This window comes from Eulemur rufifrons, chromosome 7 (assembly GCF_041146395.1).
Source record: "Eulemur rufifrons isolate Redbay chromosome 7, OSU_ERuf_1, whole genome shotgun sequence".
NCBI classification, from domain to species: domain Eukaryota; kingdom Metazoa; phylum Chordata; class Mammalia; order Primates; family Lemuridae; genus Eulemur; species Eulemur rufifrons.
This window is the reverse complement of record NC_090989.1, coordinates 190,623,024-190,637,720: the sequence shown is the minus strand read 5'-3', so window position 1 is coordinate 190,637,720 and position 14,697 is coordinate 190,623,024. Positions and strand designations below refer to the sequence as shown.

Below are 14,697 nucleotides of genomic sequence, written 5' to 3'. Positions count from 1 at the left end.
AGAAATGGAAATAATTGGCCGGGCGCGGTGGCTCAGGCCTGTAATCCTAGCAGTCTGGGAGGCCAAGGCGGGAGGATCTCTTGAGCTCAGGAGTTTGAGACCAGCCTGAGCAAGAGCGAGACCCCGTCTCTGCTAAAAATAGAAAAAATTAGCCGGGCATGGTGGCATGTGCCTGTAGTCCTAGCTACTCGGGAGGCTCACACAGTAGGAAGGCTTGAGCCCAGGAGTTTGAGATTGCTGTGAGCTAGGCTGACTCCACAGCACTCCAGCCCAGGTGACTGAGCAAGACCCTGTCTCAAAAAAAAAAAAAAAATGAAATGGAAATAATCTAGATGTTGGAGAGGGACTGACGGACTTGGCTAAATAAATTATAAGACATCTATACATGGGAGTGCTACAAATATTTTATATATACACAGTATATTCTAAGTGGAAAAAATTTACAAAATGTCCCAAATTTTATAAAGATACACATCTTCATATGCAAATATACATACAAAAAAGTCTGGAAGGATAGAGGTCACAATGGTAACTGGAACTCTGGATACTGTCAAGTGATCCTTTCTGTCTTATCTGTATTTTCTGATTTTTGTACACTCAACATGTATTACTTGCATAATTTTGGAGGGCAGACTTTGAGATAAAATTCAGCATTTTAACCCTTTTAAGATATCTGATTCAGTGGTTTTTTTAAGTTTATCTTGTATTATATTTCTAAGTAAATTTAACACATATTGCCTTCATAGGGCAAAATGAAATATATGTAGAAAAATGCAACAAGACAGAATTTCTTAGCAATAGTGAGAAAAGTACACCAAGGACATTTACGCTATCATCCTCTGAATTATCCTCAAAGAATCTAAAAGTGCCTTTCTTTTCTCTGTGCCCATTTACTTCATCTGTAAAATGGGGATGATAATAATAGCACCTACTTCAAACGGCTATTTGAAGTACTGAATAATATGTAAACATATTAATATGTACAGTACCAGTAGCTGGTAACATAAAAGCACTAGGTATTAGCTTACATATTTCAAAGCCTTGAAATCAGAAGCCTACTCTTCCTCCTCTACTCAACCTGAGCAGCAATATTCAAGGGTTCTGAATCTTTTTTATTTTAATTATTAGTATAAGACCATTATTTTGAGAGGTAGTTTAGTGTAATGGTTAAAAGGCTGTCTGGAGTTATACTTCATCACGTTGTTATAAAATGCCTGACACATTGTAACAACTCCAAAAACAGCTGTTATAATAAATATCATTCACCATATTTCTTTGTAAATATACATTTCAATTACATTAAGAATATAACAGTATAGGCACTTAAACTTAACTTCCATTTATCACTGTTTATAGGGACATATTTCAAATTCCAAAATCGACCTAAAAATGTTTAAATAGAAGAAATTCAAGCAGACCTTTCATTGTCCCTATACTTTATGGTTATTACAAGAACCAGACCAGCTGTCCAACATCTACTTCTAAAAACAAAGATTGACTCTGTGAGAATAATTCACTTATTTCTACCCTGAAATAATTTAACAGTCCTAATCAGCGCCCTGGACACACAGCCACATTCAAGTTCTCTCAATCCATCCAAAATTTAGCACAATCCCAATGCTATTACTATCTTTAAAACCTTTGATTCGGCAGGGCACGGTGGCTCAAGCCTATAATCCTAGCACTCTGGGAGGCTGAGGCAGAAGAATGGCTTGAGCCCAGGAGTTTCAGCTTGCTGTGAGCTAGGCTGACAACATAGTACTCTAGCCCAGTTGACAGAGTGAGACTCCATCTCAAATATAAAAAATAAAGAAAAATAAAACCTTTGATTCCACCCTATTAGCCAATGCATTGTACGTACCACTTAACCAAGCAGTATTCAAGGCCCTCCTCAAACTGACCTCATCTGCCCACACTGCCTCATTTCCACACCTCTTTCTACATGTTAAAAGCTAATCAGAAGGCAGGCTCAGAGGCTCATACCTGTAAACCTAGCACTCTGGGAGGCCAAGGTGGGAGGACTGCTTGAGCTCAGGAGTTTGAGACCAGCCTGAGCAAGAGCAAGACCCTGTCTCTACTAGACTCTGTGTCTACTAAAATTAGAAAAATTAGCTGGGTGTCGTGGAGTGCACCTGTAGTCCCAGCTACTCAGGAGGCTGAAGCAAGAAGATGGCCTGAGCCCAAGAGTTAAGAGGTTGCAATGACCTACATTGACGCCACTGTACTCTATCCAGGGCGACAGGACAGACTCTATTTCAAAAAAAAATAAAAATAAAAATAAATCTAATCAGAGTGTAATTTACACTACATTATTTCCTTACACCGCATTCCTCCTGCCTCAGTGTGCCCTACACCTTCATTATGCCATGTCTAAATTTCCCCTATCCTTCCTTCAAGATGCAGGTTAAACAAACCCTTCCCTCCTCACATGATCACAGCATCATCTTACCTTTCTGGCAGTACTGATATGCTATCTTGCATGTTAATCACTTTAGAGATGTATCTATTGCCCCTACGACAAGGATCATTTTTATTAAGGAACCTACTATAACACATGGTAAGAATATGCAGACATACAAAGTCAAAATAACAATATCTGCTGAAAATGAAAAAAATTATGAAGTTCAGTGCAGGAAGGAAGGTAAACATCTCAGTAAGAGTTATAGAAACTATATATCATGGTGGCTTATGCCCGTAGTCCCAGCACTTTCGGAGGCCAAGGCAGGAGAATCACTTGAGGCCAGAAGTTTGAGACCAGCCTGGGCAATATAGTGAGACTCAACCTTGACCAAAAAAATTTTCAATTTTTAAAATTAAAAAACATCTATTACCAAACACAAAATACGCTTACAGGTCACCTCCTTTTCTTCTAAGTCAGTTTAAATCTAATAACAAGATTTACATTATGGGTATACTATAATTTATTAAAAATGAATTTTCCTCTCTGAGAGATAAACTATTCTTGAACAAAGACTATGAAAAGCAGAGGGACCAAATGACTTCTCTAAGACTATGGGACAAAGTAAGAAGATAAATATACATACTATATTATGCATTTATAAACCATTAATCCTTTGAAGTTTCAATCTCTTACATTATATTTGCTTATAATTAAATGAGAAACTACATACACTGGATCATACTTGCTATGCTAGCATAAAAAATAATATCTGTTATACTGGAAATGCACAGGCTTAATTCTTTATCTGCTTTTAACCACCTGAGATTTTAGAAAGTTGATTCATCTCTCTGAGCTTGTTTCTTTCAATTTTTCTACAACATTGTAATTTTCCTTCCCAATCTCAACTCAAAATTACAAAGGAAATGTTTAAATCTAGAATAAGATGAAATAAAATACTCCTATAACCATATGCATTACTCCTACCTTACAACCACATAATCTAATACATGTGTGTATTTTTAATTGTCAAAGCTCTTTTAACATCCATTGTATCATCTGAATCTCAAAAACAACCAGGTAAAGTGGGCCAGATTTTTACTATCCCATATTTACAGACAAGTAAACAGGCTCAGAGTGACCTTGCCAGAGGTCTAGGGCCCTTTAGCAAAAAGCAGAGATTAGAAGCCAGCATCTTATAACTCATACTCTACCCCGTCAACCACAGAACAAAGGAGTACACTAAAGTCCAGCAATCCTCTCTACCTGGTAGACTGAGTCAGAGCTCAATCTGTTAATATTGAGAAGAAAAAAGGACCTAGGATCCAGTTAGGCAAACCTAGCAAACAGTGGTTAGACAGATGATCTCTGGCAGCATTATAACTTTAGCCTGCAGCAATCTAAGGCAAAGAACTAAAGGTAACTGAGTAAAACCTGATTGTTACTAGGCAAGTAAGAAATGCCCCCTGCCTATTGGCTAGATCCCAGGAACAATAGATCAAAGTGAAAGCCTGGACAATAAATCAAAGAAAATCCCTCAAGCCTTAGACAAGGGCAGAGGAAAAGCAGGGAATTGGTCCAATGAAAGCTGGAAAGCAAAGCTGATTGCCAGGTTGGTCAGAGAAGCTCACACATTGAGGACCACATAATAAGGTTGAGGCTAGGAGACCATCATGCCTGGAGCATGAAGAACAGAAGAGCAGTTGCTCCAAGAGGGCAGTACACTCCAGCGGAAGAAGAGACACATCCAGGCCAGGGCATTCCTCCTAGTCCAGGCCTTTGGTTTATGCCTTATGAATCTTCAGACCCACAATAAAACAGACTTGGTGGCAGTGCAGAGGACAGACCTGAACAGATACAGGCACACCTTGGTAACCCCAGGAGGTCTAAAGGAGCTGGAAGAAAGCATCCTCTGGCCTGAGGCAACAAAAGAAACTGTTGCATGAAGTTGTGCCTTTATGTTATTTGAAACTGAATGATTCAAAATATTAGTTAAGGGCCTTCCTTGGGCTCCTAATGTGTGGCATTTCATAACACTGACCACAGGCATTTTCTCTACAATAGAAAATCTAGTGCCAAAATCACTTCTGTTCTGCATATTCTGCATAATTTTTTCTTTCCATGCCTGCAAACCTACTATGCACCCAGCAATTCTCATTTATTATTACATCATTATATAATTATTGAGTATTGCCTGGGGCTTATTTTTTTTATTCTTATTTCAGAATATTGTGAGGTAAAAAAGTTTAGCTTACGTATATTCCCCTTGTCCCCACCCCCACACCCCTCCCCCCCCAGTCAGAGCTTCAAACGTGTCCATTCCCTAGACAGTGCGTATCGCACTCATTATGTATGTATACACCCATGGCCTCCCCCACCCACATCTGCCCGACACCCGATCAATATTATTCCTAAATGTGCTCTTAGGTGATGATCAGTGACACCAATTTGATGGTGAGTACATGTGGTGCTTATTTTTCCATTCTTGGGATACTTCACTTAGTAGAATGGGTTCCAACTCTTTTGCCTGGAGCTTATTTTATCTTTGACTTCTGCTTTAGTCTATGCCGTGTATGGACGGATTTGTTTGTGTGCCAGAGGAAGCAGATTAATGGTTCTCAACCTTGGTTGTACATCAGAACCACCTGAGTTTCATAAAATAACAAATGTAACACATGCCCAATTCCACACTCCCACGCTCCTGCAGACTGAAGATTCTGATGAGAAACTGGGTGGGGCTTTGGGCACCTAGTTTTTTGAAAGTTCCATGGATGATTCTGATGAACAGTCAAGGCTGAAAATAAACATATCATATAGCTAATTAGTATTTGGCCATGGTCATAATTACAGCCTCCTCCCCTGCCCCCCACTGAGTATGGTTGGTCCTTAGTCTCTCATTCAATGATGGATTCTGCTTATAAACTCTCAAGAAGCAAATGTTCCTCAAAACACCTTTATACTACAACTCAACTAACATAAGATGCCCCTGGTCACTTCAAAACAAACACATCATACACATCTGTGCTCATTGTACTTCTTTACCTGAGTAAAAACCAATGTTGGTAAAACGCATGTCAACAATAGGTAATACTAAACTTGAGTCTAGAGTCAGCTTAAGCTTAAAACAAAGACACCTCCAAAAACATAATAAACCAATTTGTACACAGCCTTTTGAGATTAAAAATGCAACTTTTACTCATATTAACCTATATTTTGCATCAACCTTAAAAAAAAAAATATGAGGCTCTCTAACGTATCTAGGTGACTTCCTGAAGACAACAAAAAAAGACTACATCTGGCCTTGAAGTCTAGTACCTTTTGCCTAAAAGTATGTTGTCTCTCCAGTCATAATGTAAAATATCCCCATGGCTCTCATATCGTGGAGAGGCCCAGGATTCAAGAATCTTGGGACAGGTTGTGGATCTCTACAAAACTAGGTATGAAGGGAACCTGACTCTAACATTTACTGACTGTAAATTCAGACAAGTTACTTAATTTTTCTGAACCTCAAGTCCATCCTTCATCTATAAAATGAAGATAAGGTGATTAGAAATAAATGCTGGAGCTGAACAGTTCTGGCACTTAATAAATGATTAGCATATATTACATAATCCTTATTCTAAAATTTCTTAGAAATGGTATTTTTGAAATTCACCCCTTCTGTTCCATTCAACTTAAGGCATAGGTAAAAAAGAGAAAAAAAAAAAATAGAAAACAAATTTACCCCAAGCTCATGATTGAAATAACCAATATTCAATTTTAAAACAAAGATAAACTCTGTTCATCCTGCCTGTTATACCATTTCAGGGTTCAGTGACTCCCCTTCACAAGGCCTTTTATGAAACTAAACTATAATGAACCTACAAAATACCACTTTCATTCACTTCCTCACTCACTCAAGAGTTACTGATCATCTGGCTAGGGTAGGCTAGGCCCTGGGGCCATAGATAAGATTAAGACATAATTTCTTCCTCAAAAAACACAGTCTAGCTTAAAGTTTGAACATGTTCTTCAATTATGCAATAATATAGTAGCCTTAATTTTACTGGGATGCTTAATTATGGACCCTGACCTTCAAATAACCAGTGATGATAATCCAGGTTTTATGAAGTCTATGAAAGTGTTCATTCCCTAGAAACAGAGATCTTGTGATCTAGTGCAGTTAATTCCCTTTGAGCATATCTATAAAATGGATATAATACCAATCTGATATTAGTTCCTGGTTTTGTCAGAAATGCTATTAAGTACTCAAAAAAAAAAAAAATTACGCGCGCGCGCGCGCACACACACACACACACACGTTATAGCACTTTAATCAAAATGCCAGTCACATTAAACCAGCATCAGAATAAAGCTTTCTAAGAAGTTAAAACCAATCCCAAAGCAACCTACTCAAACTTAAGTAAATTAATCTGTTTACCTTTGATTATTAATGTAGCTTATATATTAATAGAAATCAACCTGTCAATTACTTAAAGATATCAAAAAAATCATAATTACTCAAATCCTTCATGATAATGGCTTAGTTTGAAAACCATAATCAGGTATAACATTCTATCTGGATATTTAAATAACTAAAAGAAGTTTTCTTCAAAGCAAAGCACTAGGAAAATTACAGGGCATTTTCATATATAGTTTGAAATTAGTTTTTAGACATATTTAAAAACACATATCTCAGTTTAAGCACTGTACTTATGTTCTGATTCATAATTATCAAGCAGTAAAAAGAAAGGTAATTTCCCATTTAGTCAAAAAAAACTTAGCCACAGAATTTTTAGTCTTTTTTTTTTTCAATTTTTATGGAAAAGGTCAAATATACACAAAAGTAGAGAAGTAATACAACAAATTCCTATGCAACCATTACCCAGCTACAATAAGTATCAATTCATGGCCAGCTGTGTTCATTTATAATCCTATCCACTTCCTGCCACTTTCACTCCAAAGCCCTCATACCTGATTTATTTATATCTGAAGCACATCTCTGGGTATCACGTCACCTCCCATCCATAATATTTTAGTTTGTATCTCTAAAAGGATGTTTTTTAATTAATGTTAATCATCTCTTAATAGGCTACTCTAAAGAATAGAAGTAACAATTTCATGGCAGCCCAGACACAGCTGTTTGGCTTAGTTCCCCCTTCTCCCACACATTACACCAAATTATTTCCACCTCTAAGAATGAAAAAGGGGAGGGGAATCTTTGGAATCAATCAATCCCTCTGGACTTCTCAAAATCCTTCCTTTGGCTGGCGCGGTCAGTGGCTCACGCCTGGGAGGCAGAGGCAGGAGGATCATTCAAGGTCAGGAGTTCAAGACTAGCCTGAGCAAGAGCGAGACCCTGTCTCTACTAAAAATAGAAAGAAATTAGCCGGACAACTAAAAATATATAGAAAAAATTAGCCGGGCATGGTGGCGCATGTCTGTAGTCCCAGCGACTCGGGAGGCTGAGGCAGGAGGATTGCTTGAGCCCAGGAGTTTGAGGTTGCTGTGAGCTAGGCTGACGCCATGGCACTCTAGCCCGGGCAACAGAGTGAGACTCTTGTCTCCAGGAAAAAAAAAAAAAAAAAAAAAAATCCTTCTGTTGAAACTCCATCACAGAGGTAGTTTTCAAATTGTGTTCCTCAGAGATATAGTGCTCTGGAAAGGCCCAAAAGGGTGAGAAGAAAAGCTGGCTGCTCCATACCCCAAATCAAAGCAGCTCTATCTTTTCCTCTATGTTTTACACTGGTGTTCTGTATAAGATTTCAGTTGAAGCTAAATTGTTTTAAAAAAAACAAAACTAAGCCCAAGTTCCTGAGATGAAAAACAAGGCCCTTCCTGACCTGACACCTCGTTGCTGATCCAAACCTAAAGTCTTCTAACACTAACCTGCATCACATGATTTATACTTTGCAATTACACATAAATGTCATTCTATAACACATCCATGCACTTCATCATGCATTTTTCCATCTAAAGCATGCTTTCCTTTCCTATCTGGTTAATAGCTACTTAATAGCTTCAAGTTTTAGCTCCAAGGAGCCTCTACTTTGGTCTACCATACCCCTACTTAAGGCTCTGCAGTCACCTGTGTGTACCTCTTACTACAGCACTTGACACATTATATTGATATTAATACCAGGCAACAACAATCTCAAGGGCAGGGATATTATTTATTTTGTATTCATTTTTGTTCTTACTCATTTTTTAAACAACAAACTTAAGACAATGTAAGTGCTCAATAAGTATTCATTTAAATAAATGAATATTTTATCCTATAGGTACATACATACTCCATTATAGAATGAGGTAACATACAAGGTTAATCACTACATTACTATCTGTAGTACCAAAAGACTGAAAACAAACTAAACATCCATCACTAATGACTAGCTAAATTATGATACATTCAGACAATGACCTAACCTACAACAATAAAAATGAATGATGCAGTTCTTGAAATGCAGATAATAGAATGATCTCCCAGATATAATAGGTGGAAAAAAGTTAGGTACAGAAGAGGTATAGCATCTTGCCACTGTTTTAAAAAAAAAAAAAACTTGTGTAGATTACATGCATTTGCTTGATATGCATAAAATATCTGAAACAACAACACACTAGGAGAGGGGGTACTGGGTGATTTAAAGACTTTTACCTATAAATCCTTTTACATTTAAAGTATGTGAGTGTGCTACAAATTGAATAAATGCAATTTTTTGAATTAAAAGAAACTGCAAAAATTCACCAGAAAACAAAAACAAATGTCTCTAAAATCTTGACTGTAATAAATAGTATTTCTTTTTTTTTTTTTTTTTTGAGACAGAGTCTCACTCTGTTGCCCAGGCTAGAGTGAGTGCCATGGCGTCAGCCTAGCTCACAGCAACCTCAAACTCCTGGGCTCAAGCGATCCTCCTGTCTCAGCCTCCCGAGTAGCTGGGACTACAGGCATGCACCACCATGCCTGGCTAATTTTTTCTGTATATATTTTTAGCTGTCCATATAATTTCTTTCTATTTTTAGTAGAGATGGGGTCTCGCTCTTGCTCAGGCTGGTCTCGAACTCCTGAGCTCAAACGATCCGCCCACCTCGGCCTCCCAGAGAGCTAGGATTACAGGCGTGAGCCACCGCGCCCGGCCAATAGTATTTCTTTAAAAGGCAACTTGAAACAGTCTAACAAGAGCACGGAGGAAAATCTGGGCATTGGTTGGTGTGAAGGGGTTTTTCTCACCCACGTGGGTGTGAACAGATGATGTAATACTGAATTTAAAAAAAAAAAAAAAAAAGAGGCTGGGCAAGGTGGCTGAGGCGGGTAATCCTAGTACTTTGGGAGGCCGAGGCAGGAGCATAGCTTGAGGCCAGGAGTTTGGGAGCAGCCTGGGCAAAGACTCCGTCTCTACAAAAAACAGAAAAATTAGCTGGGCATGGTAGTCCCAGCTATTCAGGAGGGTGAGGCAGGAGGATCTCTTGAGTCCAGGAGTTTGAGGTTACAGTGAGCTATGATGATGCCACTGCACTCTAACCCCAGGCAACAAAGACCTTGTTTCCAAAAAAAAAAGAAAGAAAAAGAAACAAACAAACCTGAATCAATGGCAGACCCTTAGGATCCCCAGTATTTAATCGCAAACTCACAGTCTTCTGAAAAGTTACTAAAAATGCTCCAGTTCCCCGTGGCCTTTATACAAGCTGGTCCCTCTTCCTAAAATTCTCTTTCAATTCCTCTCTCCCACTACCTCTGCCCCCTTAGAGTCCTTTTTACACCCAAGTTAATTCTTACTCAACTTTTGGATCCCAGCTTCCATGTCACTTTCTTAGGGAAGCCTCCCTGACCACACTAAATCAGAGAGTGCACTCAAAGTTCCCTACACTTCTCCTCTTCCTAGTCATCAAATTGCAATAACCATTGTGAAATTATTTGTGCTTATTTGTTTGTCTCTCTCACTTTACTAAAAAAATCCATGAGGGCAGGGACCATGTGTATTCTGCTCATCACAGTATTCTCAGCACTTACAACAGTATAAGGCACACTGTGAATGCTCAATATTTGTTTAATGATGAATGAATAAATGAATGAGCAAGGAAAAAAACTTAATAAAATATTATAAATGTGAAAGGTTTTATCTTTCACTTCAGTCCTTGGAACATAAGGCAACTTTAAGTTAACGTAAGTGAAAAAATGGCATACAATGCAAAAGGAAAGTTTGAATGCACAAAACTACAATCTGTTGAGTTGTCACACAAATTTAAAACTATAGCCAATGGACATTTTGTCCTCCAGTAGCCAGTGGTCTATTAGGAATACTCCACAATTTTTTTTTTTTTTTTTTTTTTGAGACAGAGTCTTGCTTTGTTGCCCAAGCTAGACTGAGTGCCTTGCCATCAGCCTTGCTCACAGCAACCTCAAACTCTTGGGTTGAGTGATCTTCCTGCCTCAGCCTCCCGAGTAGCTGGGACTACAGGTGCTCACGACCACACCCAGCTAATTTTTTGTTTCTATTTTTAGTTGCCCGGCTAATTTCTCTCTGTTTTTAGTAGAGACAGGGTCTCACTCTTGCTCAGGCTGATCTCCAACTCCTGACCTCAAGGAATCCTCCTACCTCAGGCTACTCCAGAAATTTAACTAGTCTTCTTTGGTGGATTAAGATTTTGAGTCCCATACAAAGGTACGGATGACACAGGTACAAAGAGTACTTAAGAAAGCTACAATTGTGCTAAGAGGCTCCCAGTTCAAATTATTAAAGGATTAGAAAAAACTGTTCTACAGTTTATTTTTATTTCTTAAATCTCAAAGCTAAATCTTTTAGAATTATGTAAATTCTATATCCAAAGTGCTATGGTTTATATGTTGCCTCTAAAACTCATGTTGAAAATTCTTTTTCGGATGGGGTCTCAACTGTGTTGCCCAGGTTGGTCTTGAACTCTCTTAGGCTCAAGAGAATATCCTGCCTCAGACTCCGAAGTAGCTGGAATTACAGGTGCACCCAACAGCACCCAGCTCATGCTAAAATTTAACTGCCACTGTAACAGTGTTGAGAGGTGGGACCTTTAAGAGGTGATTAAGTCATGAGGGTTCTGCCCTCATGAATGGATTAATGCTTCATATGGCAGTGGTAGGCTCCTAATAAAAGGATGAGTTTGGTTTCCTTTGTCTCGTCCTAATGCTTCTTCACCCTGTGATGCCTTTTGCTAATGTTATAACACAGCAAGAAGGCCCTCACGAGATGTGGCCCCTCAATCTTGGACTTCCCAGCCTCCAGGACCATGGGCCAAATGAATCTCTTTTTTTCATAAATTATCCAGTCTGGACTAGACACCGTGGCTCACACCTGTAATCCCAAACCTTTGGGAGGCTGAGGCCGGAGAGCTGCGTTGAGGCCAGGAGTTTGAGACCAACCTAGAAAACACAGGGAGATCCTGTCTCTAAAAAACATTTTAAAAATTAGCCAGGCGCAACTTGTAGTTCCAGATACTCAGCAGGCTGAGGAAAGAGGATTGCTTGAGCCCAGGATTTGAAGCTATGATTGCCACACTCCAGCCTGGGCTACACAGTGGAGAAGCTGTCTTTAAAAAATAATAAATTAATTTTTAATTAATTAAAATTTTAAAAATTAGCTGGTTAAGTAATTGAAATTTTAAAAATTAGCCAGTGGGGTGGAATGTGCCTGTAATCCCAGGTACTTGAGAGGTTGAGACAAGAGGATCCCTTGGGCACAGGTGGCATGAGGCTACAGTGAGCTATCATCAAGCTGCTGCACTCCAGCCTGGGTGACAGAACGAGACACTGTCTCTAAAAAAAATAAATAGAACTTAAAAAAAAAAAAATTATCCAGTCTGTGGTATTCTGTTATAGCAGCAGAAAATGAACTAACACACAAAGTTTCTGGTGAACAAACAGGATCAAATACCAATCTAATAAATGATGAAAAACCAATAATATCTTAAATATACTGAGTCAGACCAGGCAAGGTGGCTGACGCCTGTAATCCTAGCACTCTGGGAGGCCAAGGCAGGAGGATTGCTTAAGGTTAGGGGTTCGAGACCAGCCTGAGCAAGAGCAAGACGCTGTCTCTACTAAAAGTAGAAAAAATTAGCCAGGCGTGATGGTGCACGCCTGCAGTTCTCAACTACTCGGGAGGTTGAGGCAGGAGGATCACTTGAGCCCAGGAGTTTGAGGCTGCTGTGAGCAAGGCTGACACCACAGCACTCTAGCTTAAGCAACAGAGCAAGACTCTGTCTCAAAAAAACCAAAAAAAAAAAAAAAAAAAAAAAAAAAAGAGTCAAATAAATCTATTAAGGTGACTGGTGACTGATGAATGACATGCAAAATTTGAAAACCCAATGTTTGTGGGCCAGTCTTTAAATTAAAAAAAAAAAAAGCCTTGGCAATTTTTAAGCTGGGACCACACTGTACACTGAATCTCAAAACTAGGACGAAAATAACATTTCAGAGAATGTTCCACAATGTGCCAAGTTCTTTCACATGTAATATAAGAAACCTCACAAGAATTCTAGTAGGTGACTACTACCCCCATCTACCACTGAAACACTCAAAATAGAAAGTTTCCAATGGGATACAGCTGCTAAAGTCAATTCTGACTGATCCCCAAAGTCTGAATATCTACTACCCTACTCCCTCCAAAAAGCTGGACCTGGACTCTGGACTAAGCCCTGGCGTTAAAGAATCCTGAGGTCACCACTAGAGACCTTTTTTGCAAAATACAAAATAAAATTGTTAAAAGCTCTTCCAACATGATGAATACCTTATAGGAATGAGCCTTTCTAGACAAAAGCCACTTTTAAACATTTCTGATAAATGCAGACTGTATACTGGATACACAACTGCAAAAATTAAGAGAATAATCTAATATTTGTATATTTCAATCCTTCAATTTCAAAACACTGAGTTTGAAGTCACTGAAATGAGGAAAAGGTATAATTTTTACATTTGAATGTTCATATTACAAATATGCTTTTGCTGTAAAATGCAGACAGAATATACCACTTACCATTCTGGAGACTAATTTCTTAAAACTTTATCCTGGATGTTACTATCTCAAATGACGTACATCATTTCCATGTGGTTTAAATGATGTACCACATATTACAGTCAAAACTATAACATTATTTGCCCTTCTTAGAATGCTGTTACACTTCTGTAACTTATATATGCATTCAAATTTTCTTCCTACTCACCACTGAAATTAATTACAGAAAATTAGGCTGGGAACAGTGACTCATGCCTGTAATCCCAGCACTTTGGGAGACTGAGGCAGAAGGACTGCTTGAGGCCAAGAGTTTGAGACCAGCCTGAGCAATATAGTGAGACCGCCATCTCCACTAAAAATAGAAAAATTAACCAGGCATGGTGGTAGGTGCCTATAGTCCCAGCTACTCAGGAGGCTAAAGCAGGAGGATCCCCCGAGACCAAGAGTTTGAGGTTGCAGCGAGCTATGATGACGCCATTGCACTCTAATAGCCCAGACAACAGAGCGAGACCCTGTCTCAAAAAAACAAAAAAGGAAAGAAAAAGAACAGAACATTACCCCTAATCTTTTGAGACCATATTTGCCAGAAGCAAAATCAATGAAATAATAAACATGAACAAGCTATACTTGGGTGGCTTAAAAGGCAGATAACTATTTTGGGCAATAGTGCTTTGATTATATAATAACTTTTTCCAACCGATTCTGTCGCAGGCAAGTAAGTCCCTACTTATTTTTTATTTATATCTCAAATACAAATGGAGCTTTCCTCTCTGCAGAAGAATCAAAATATGAAAAATGACTTAGGTATTTGCTTATCTAACAGAACATTCGTTCATTCCTCCTACAAATATTTATTCCTCACCTACTAACCAGGAACTATGTAGGCCCCAGTGAAATAAAATAAAGACAACACAAGCCCAGGCTTAAAGTTTTAAGTTTAGTAGAGGATACAGGACACAAAAATATTTGTAACGTACTATGAAAAAAATGCTATGTAATAACATTATAGAAGAACAGAACTTTTTACCCTCTTTTCTGAAAACCAAAGAATGTTGACCAAAATCATGATTTGAATAACAGAGTACCGATAAACATTCTTCCCATTAACCAGAAGGATTCCCAATAACTGCTTCCATTCATTAAAGCTTAAACTAGAAGTGCCTATGAAATAATATTTTTACATACACACCAGAACTTATATTAATAAAGTATTGTTCTTATAAGATCATTCATTCAATAATTCTTGAGCTACCATACACTAGAAGTTGGTAAACTTTTTTTTGTATATGAGCCAGATAGTAAATATTTTAAACTCTGCAAGACATACTCTTTCCACAA

At 38.3% G+C, this 14,697-nt stretch overlaps 1 protein-coding gene across 12 annotated transcripts in view; it reads right to left on the bottom strand.

Moving 5' to 3' along the window:
• Positions 1–14,697, bottom strand: part of NSD1 (nuclear receptor binding SET domain protein 1) — a 159,719-nt gene that overhangs the window by 124,712 nt on the left and 20,310 nt on the right. The gene's annotated exons all lie outside the window — the stretch shown is intronic.